Raw genomic sequence first — 9094 nt, forward strand, 5'->3', positions numbered from 1 at the left:
TTCAAACTCCTGTGTTTTTATGCCACTCTCTTGATGCAGATTACAACACTTTGACAAGGACAATTTTGAATCAGTTGACTTATTACGACACTCATTCACACAAAATCAGATGGCTGAAGAATGAAGACCTCACAAGCAGATTAGTCCAGATAAAGAAATCTCCCCTCAGTAGAAAGCCAGCTGGTATCAAATAAAAAATGCCCATGTATTCTGGGGTTTGTGCCTACAGCTTTAATCTATGAGTGGGAAGCATGAAATTCCCCTTGTTCTTAGTGCTATAAAATGTTTAAAATTATTGTCTATGAATAACTTACAGTTACTGAATACAAAAACAATCAGTCAATAAATGTATGAGCTGTGGTGCACTTGATATTTTTTAATGTCTTAACAGCGGGCAACAGGATTCTTTTGGTTTTACACTACACACATTTCTAACAATTTATTGTTATAATCTTTTACATAAAGAAGTCTTTAATATAAAATAGGAATAAAATTGGATCCTGAACTTTGTGGAATGCCTTGTGAATAATCATCCATTCAGTAATGAAATTTCCTTTGTGTGATGACATAACTACCTTTTGTTTTCTTTTGTGAGATATAACCTAAACCACACTAAAGCACGACCCCCAGTTCCATATCTTTCCATTTTATACATGAACAAGTGATAGTTTACACAATCAAATGCATTTGTGAGGTTGAAGAATAAAGCTGCAACTTTTCTCAAGTTCTCTACGCCAGGACTGATTTTTTTTTTTTTTTTTTTTTTTTTTTCCACAAACACATTAATAGCCTCTAACGTGCCAGTAGTTCCTCATATCTTCTCATGAGCCTTTTTTAAACAAAAGTTTTACTTCTGTGACTTCAGGGCATCTGAAAAGCCATCTTCTTCAAGTGATTTGTTAATTATTGAACAAAGATTGGGCTTTAATCCTGATAGCTGCTTTAACTATTTTGGTAGGAATGCCATCTCAAACTGCAGAATTTTTATATTTTAGCTGTAATATAGTTTTCTCTACAGCTTGGCCAAAATTTTCTCAGATTTATTAAAGTACTCTTCTGCCTTCTGGCCTAAACGTACATTTTCTGTATAAGCATCTGCGTCAACATACGATTTTGATACATATAAAAAAAATTATTGAATGATTCTGACATATGAGCAGGATTTCCCATTTAATTCTGGAAATATCTTTGCTGAAAGTTCTGATTTTACAACAGGAAACACTGACTTTGATTTGAGTCCCTGAGCCAAGATGTACTGATTATTAACTATTTCTTTTGCTGCTTTCACTACCTTTTAAATATGCATATACTGTTAACATAATTAATGAAACCTAGCTCTTTGTTGTATTTCAGTTGCCTTTCTTTCGCACTGGATATCATTATTCAGCAGTGGTCCAACTTAGCTTATTTGACACTTTTGAGTGGCATACTCTAAGTAGAAATATTTCACTAAATTCTATATAAGTAAAAAAAAATTTATAAAAATATGGTAAAATGCACAGAAACTGGAAAATCATCCTGAAATGTCCTCTGCAATAAGTTTTTCTAGTGCTTGGTTCAGTTGGATTAGTTATTTCAGTAAACAGAGCAGGGTAATCTGAAAGTCTTAAGTCTACACATAGCTTCCTAGAATCATCAAATTTATAATTTGTTGAAGTATTATCAATACAGGTTGCTGTATTTTCATTTTCTCTTGTGACTTCCACGAAGCCCGCATCTCGTGGTCGTGTGGTAGCGTTCTTGCTTCCCACGCCTGGGTTCCTGGGTTCGATTCCCGGCGAGGTCAGGGATTTTCTCTGCCTCGTGATGGCTGGGTGTTGTATGCTGTCCTTAGGTTAGTTAGGTTTAAGTAGTTCTAAGTTCTAGGGGCCTGATGACCATAGATGTTAAGTCCCATAGTGCTCAGAGCCATTTGAACGTCCACGAAGTTTACCTTGAAACCAAATTTTTAGGTTATGACCATTATTGAGTCAATGCTATCATCTGATAAATTTATACTGAAACACAAGTGAAGCATTAGCATTTGAAACGTATCTGGAACACATACATGTTGTAAAATAAAAAATAAAAACTCTGGGAAAAATAAACAGGAAACATTTGGTATTTACTACTACATAAATGCTTTAAACATTAAGGAAAAGGAGTCCATGGAAAGTCTTCTAAGGAAGCAGGTACAGATTGGTGGGACATCTGCTAAAACATCCAATACTAATTAACTTGACATTGGAAGGTCTAGCAAGATGGAAAAAATACATTGTCAGGTGAAGATTAGAATATGTGAAACAGTTTACCAAAGATTTTAGGTATATCTATTATGCATGGACAAAAAGAACAGCTGAAGATGTGGAGAGATGTATGTACCAAACAGTCAATAAAAGGTATGAGTAAAGAACGAAAGAATACATTTAATTGTCAGTTCTGTGTCTGAGTCTGCATCAGCATGATGTCTGGATAACCAATAGTGATACTGTGATGCCACACTGACAAGAAATAGCCATATCATGTTTATATATAGGAATCAAGTAAAATATGAGCTACATATTGCTATGAAAATGTTATTAGTAATGAAGTACTTAAATATGAATACTGATATTAATTTTGAGTATGTTCCCAAGTTGTCTGGCGGATGAAGAAAATGTAATGATGTGTCCCAATATTTAATTAAGTAATTTAATTGATGAGTTACACCTGGCTAAAAATGACTTACAAGTTCGTGGAGCCCTCCATTGGTAATGCTGGAATTCTATATGGTCTTGACCCATGCTTAGCCTTGATGACAGCTTCCACTCTCACAGGCATATGTTCATATCAGGTGCTGGAATGTTTCTTGGGGAATGGCAGCCCATTCTTCATGAAGTGCTGCACTGAGGAGAGGTATAGATGTTGGTCGATTGGGCCTGACACAAAGTCAGCATTCCATAACATCCCATAGATGTTCTGTATGATTCAGGTCAGGACTCTGTGCAGGTCCAGTCCATTACAGGGATGTTATTGTCATGTAACCACTCTGCCACAGGCTGTGCATTGTGAACAGGTGCTCGATCATGCTGAGAGATGCAATCACCATCCCCGAATTGCTCTTCAATAGTAGAAACCAAAAAGGTGCTTAAAACATCAGTGTAGTCCTGTGCTGTGGTAATGCCATGCAAAACAACAGGGGGTGCAAGCCCCCTCCATGAAAAACACGACCACACCACAACACCAGCGCCTCATAATTTTACTGTTGGCACTACAAACGTTGGCAAGTGATGTTCACCGAGCATTCGCCATACCCCCATCCTGCCATCAGATCGCCACATTGTGTACATCACTCCACACAATGTTTTTCCACTGTTCAATCGTCCAATGTTTACACTCCTTACACCAAGTGAGGCGTCATTTGGCATTTACCGGCATGATGTGTGGCTTATGAGCAGCCACTCGACCATGAAATCTAAGTTTTCGAAATCCATGAGTTCCAAGGTGTGCCCCAATCTGCTCTCTCACACTGTCTTATGACTACTGAGGTTGCTGATATGGAGTACCTGGCAGTAGGTGGCAGCACACAATGCACCTAATAAGAAAAACGTATGTTTTTGGGGGTGTCTGGATACCTTTGATTACATAGTGTACCAATTATTGCCAAGATGACAATTTCTGTTAGATAGAAACCCATTGGGGGCATGAAACTGCTTACTGTCAAATGCAATGATCCACTTGCAAACTGAAACTGGCAGCATAAAATCAATAGGATTTACCAACTTAAAATCACAGAACAGTTCTTTCAAAAACTGCTACAAATAAATCAATTTAATTTGATAACAAACAGTAGTTCCACTTTCATTAGTCAACTGCTTTTTCCTCTAGTTAGGAGTCTTTCAATAGGCCCCAGAGAGAGCATATAGGTCACATTTTTTTACTTGGGCTTTGAGGAGACAACACCTACTTATATGACTGGAACTGAAGGCATCCAAACCATGTGGATCTCCAGTTGGTTGAAATATTCACTGAGTGCTGAAGCCTCAGAAGAAGAGGGTAAGCAACTAATTCAACAATGAATCATTTTGTTCATTTTATTCCTCATGAGTAGAGCCTAGATGTTTAGGCAATTACATGAACTTCTCCTTCACTCCTACGCACACAAAAAATGTAAATGTTCACAAATTATGTTGCACCCATTTATATATTTCAACTTGTTTTTATATATTTTATTACAATTACATGTTTTACATATTTTAACTTTATGTTACATAAAGATACATATTATTGCTTTTCTACTCTTATTTTTCCACAAGCTTAGTCAGCAACCCACAAAGAAAAATACTCAAATCCAACCTACTATAAGAATTGAAGTCAAGAATTAAATAATATTTAAAAACATACTGTAGTGCAGTAAAAAATGGGTAATTTTACTCTGAGTATGACTGCAAAAGATGTACTTTAGCTTAATTTTCTAAGATTCAGAATTACAGTTCTCAAAATAAAAGCAGATACAATAATAATACTGTGTAGTATTGCAGTAGCCACTATTGTGTATAGTAAAGGTCTCTATATACTGTCAAGATTGGCAGGGGGGGGGGGGGGGGGATGAAATATTGGCAGCCAGGAGTTTTCCTACTACTAGAGACTTCTATCAATTCAGAACTAGGAACTGTGTGCATGAAGAAAAGTTTACTAAATAGTGCTACTTAAGAGTTCATGACTGTATGTTCATGATGCCTCCTGTTGCATCCAAATCACCATCTAAATTAAGATCTTGTTTTACAATGGACAATGCTTTCATTACTGATGGTGAGGCTCTTCTATGTCAAATGTGCAACAAGGAAATCAGGTGCCATACGAAGTCCCAATTTCAGTAACATATACATACTGATGCACACACAGTCAGGGCTGGATTGAAAGGGGGGCAGAGCAGGAGGGAATGAGGGGAGGGGGGATGAACCATGCCACTGCCCCAGGTTGCAGATTTTTGGGGGTGAAAAAATTTTAAATTTTAAATATGAGGTAGCACACACCAATTTCCCAACAAGAATATCAAATAGGTTATGCATGATGGAAATTTCTCCAAATGAAACTACCCAGGAGGTAATCTAAAAAAGACATCCTCCACTACAGAAAGTGGTGCAACTGGACCATTGGATTCTGAGGAGTTCAGAACAACACAGAAAGTAAAGATTCACAATGTCACGGAAACACTACATGTAAATTCAGAACAAAAAATAAACACTTCTTTGGCATCCTAAACATTAATGCACTTTTGAAAATAGGGAAACTAAAAGAATTGATTAAAGTATTAGACAAATACTAAATACAACTCTTGGCTCTTCAAGAGACTAGATATACTGGTGAAGACACTATAGAATCAAAAGGATGTATGAGTCTCAAAGGAAAGAAAGGCTGGAATCCAGTGGGAAAAGGTATTCCATAACTAGGAATAGGATTCATTGTATGTGGAACAATTGTAAATTCAGTCAAAGATTTTTATTATCCAAAGTAAAGGCCCTGAAGTCTCACTCGGTGACATACAAATAAGTATTATACATTAATAAACCGTCATGTTCCAGTAAATAAGGAAAATAAAATGAATCCAGAAAAAGTTGAAATCTTCTGGGAACTACTGGAAAATGAGTGAGTAAAGATAGCACTGAAGAATGTTAAAATTGTATTAGGGGCTTCAATGGATATATTTGAAAAGAAAGAAAGATCAGGAAAACTGTAGGAGAGTATCCAGTGCACAAAAGAACCAATAAGAATTGGGAAAGACTAACAGAAGTATGCAGAGTCTTCAGCCTCATATAATGTCCACATATTTTAAGAAACTGCTGAGGAAACAGAAAACTTGTGAATCATCTACTATAAACCTAGAAAAATTTCAGATCGACTAAGTACCTATATCATTTACCAATGAAAAAAACATCATGAACATAAAATCTATAAAGAGTGCAAATAGAGAAATAGATCACTAACTACAGTAAAAAAAATGAAACTTATTTCACAAAGAAGATTCCAAAACAAGGGTATAGGATTCATAAATTTTATACTGAAACTCTGAAAGTGAAGAAACAAGAATTTCAGAAACAGCTTAATATAGACTCAGAAGACAGGGATGAGATTTAAACAAAATTAGTCAAAACAGCATTTGAAATAGCACTACTCAAAAAGCACAGATGGTAAAATGAAAACTGTGCAAAAGCATTACTACTTAGAAAACAGGCCTGGCAGAAATGGTGCTCCACAAAAAGAGATGAAACTTTACCAGCTTTAGACAACAAAGGTGTCGAAAACAATAAAGGCAGTCAAAAGAAAGTTAGAAAGGTACCAGCTACCACTAATTGAGAAAGAGTTCCAAATAAACAACACCAGGAACTCCTATACAACTTTTAAACAAAGCTTCCAAACTTACCAACTATGTAACTTGTGCTTCAAAAATGAAGGTGGAAAACTAGGCCTAAACAACCAAAAATTCTTAAATACAGCAAGCTATTTCAAGAAGTTATTAAATTGTGAGGAACCAGGAGAAAATTTCTAAAATAAAAAGGATGCATGTACACAAACTCAGAACCCCACTGCCAGCATGGGTGGAATCCTAAATATCAATAAAGATTTTAAGAATGATAAGACCCCCAGACGAGATTCAGTAACTGCTGAAATGTGGAAAGCTGCAGGTGCTGGAACAGTCAAGAAGCTACTAGGAATCTTTCAAAAAGTCTGGGAAACAGAAGCTAACAGAGAAGATTGGAAAACAGCATTAATTCACCACATCCTAAAAAAGAGATAAAATTGACCTGAACAATCACACAGGAATTTTCCTCCTCCCAGTGACTTACAAAATTGTTTCAAATGTATTACAAAACAAATTACAAAGCCAATGGAATCAGCAGTTAGGAGAGTACCAATGAGGGTTGTAGTAACCAAGTAATACGTGAAACTGATGTAAGTAACACAAATATGGCTTTATTCATAGGCCTCTGAACAATAACAGAAATAATCCTCTCATTACTCCACACATAACACAACAAAAGAATGGTACAGGAGGTGCAACATAAGTGACACACAATAACAAATGACATCAACAGTACAAACTAAAAGAACATAGTGGGGCTGAGTCGGCACTGCTCCACGTGTATATAAGTGCGATTCATCGGTAGACGGTGCAGCAGAGACAGTGCCATGTCCATGCTTCCTACAGACAGCCTCTAGTGGCGAGCCCACACTTATACAGTTGGCAGATGATTAAAGTACACAGGCATAGCAACACTACACTCAGTGCAATCACACTCAAATGCACTAGCAGCAGCATACGGCACGGCTCTCCCTTGTGTGAAGATGGTGCCCATGTGACAGAGGAGATGCCAGCAGCTCAATAAGAGATGCATCCATCGCATCCAGAGTGGTGGCAGCTGGAGAGATCAGGCACACCCGAGGAAAATACGACAGCACCAGGGAGAAGGGTGCCATTGCCATCTCTACATTGTCACCAGTAGACAGGTCACAATGTAAAGGAGATGGGGCTAGAACCATTGGTGATGATTGCTGAGGTGATGATGGTGAGGGAGCTGGTGGAGGCACCTGGCCAAAACAGCAAGCTGCGGCAATGGACCCGAGGCTTGACACAGACTGTCACTTTGCGCCGTGAAGCTGGAAACCCAGGGCCCTCCATATGGAGGAGGCAGCCAATTGGATGGGGGTGCCTACACAGCAGACGATGATGAGCTTGAGGTGGAGGATGTCAAGACAGGTTGCGGTGATGGGGGCCACACGTACAAGCCGGCAGCTTCCTGCAGCAAACAGGGGCACAACTGATCAAAGTAGTGCACCATCAGCCTGTCAGCCATATGGATGTCACAAAGATGGCATCCTCCATATGGAGGAGGCAGCCAATTGGATGGGGGTGCCTACACAGCAGACGATGATGAGCTTGAGGTGGAGGATGTCAAGACAGGTTGCGGTGATGGGGGCCACACCTACAAGCCGGCAGCTTCCTGCAGCAAACAGGGGCACAACTGATCAAAGTAGTGCACCATCAGCCTGTCAGCCATATGGATGTCACAAAGATGGCATCCCAGCAGTGGAAAACAGAGGCCAGCACCCATTTGGGCCAGAGACCAAACCATTGCTCCCACACAAGTGATCCCAGAACAAAGCAGCCAGAAGGTGGAGGATTGTACATTGCTGCTGGCTGTGAAGCAACTCATCCAGGTTCTGTTCCCCCATAGGTTTGAAGTGATAAATGCTCAGATAATGTAAAAGGGGTCATCCTTGAAGAATCCACGACAAACTTTTTCATTCAGGACTTGAACATATACACTAGTCATTCTGCCCTGCCCTTTGATTGAGGGTGGAATGGTGAAGCCATAACATGATGAATGTCATGACAGGAACAAAACAATTGAAAGGTGTGAGAAATGAACTGGGGCCCACTATTACAAACTAAGGTACAAGGTGACCCCACAATAGGAAAAGCACGTAAAATTGTCACCTCAGCCACTGCTGACACACACCAGAGATTGTAAGGAAACTGGGAAAATGCATCCATAATCAAGAGCCAATAGAATTCAAGAAGGCACCAACAAAGTCTACATGAATGCATTCCTGTGGCTGCTGTGGGGATGGCCAGGGGGACAGAGATGCCCAGGGAGCTGCCTTTGTTCTGGGGTATACTTTTCACAAGTCATGATGACACGAACAATTTTGCCATCAATTCCTGGCCAGAAAATGTGTCTCCTAGCTAACAGTTTAGTGTGTGAAACTCCCCAATGACCCTGGTGGAGAACCTTGCTCCATAACACATTGGGAATGATTACTGAGTGTGGGAGGTCTTCCACAGATAACAGCAAAACATTGTCAAAAACAGAGCAGTGATACTATGGAAAAACAGTTGCACAGGAGTCCAAAGCCCAACCTGGAGGTTCATGTTAGCAGCTCTGCTGACTAAACTGAACCACTTGGCAGAGAACAAGGTCAGCAGCAACGGCAGCTGCTATGCACAAGCTCATAATTTGGAAACACTCGATCACAGCCTGTGTTTCAGTAACAAGATGAAAGCAATTTGTCATGATCAAAGTTAGGATCATGACTCACAGGAAGGCATGACAAGGCATCCACACTGGCATGT

Source organism: Schistocerca gregaria, chromosome 6 (assembly GCF_023897955.1).
Source record: "Schistocerca gregaria isolate iqSchGreg1 chromosome 6, iqSchGreg1.2, whole genome shotgun sequence".
Lineage (NCBI taxonomy): Eukaryota > Metazoa > Arthropoda > Insecta > Orthoptera > Acrididae > Schistocerca > Schistocerca gregaria.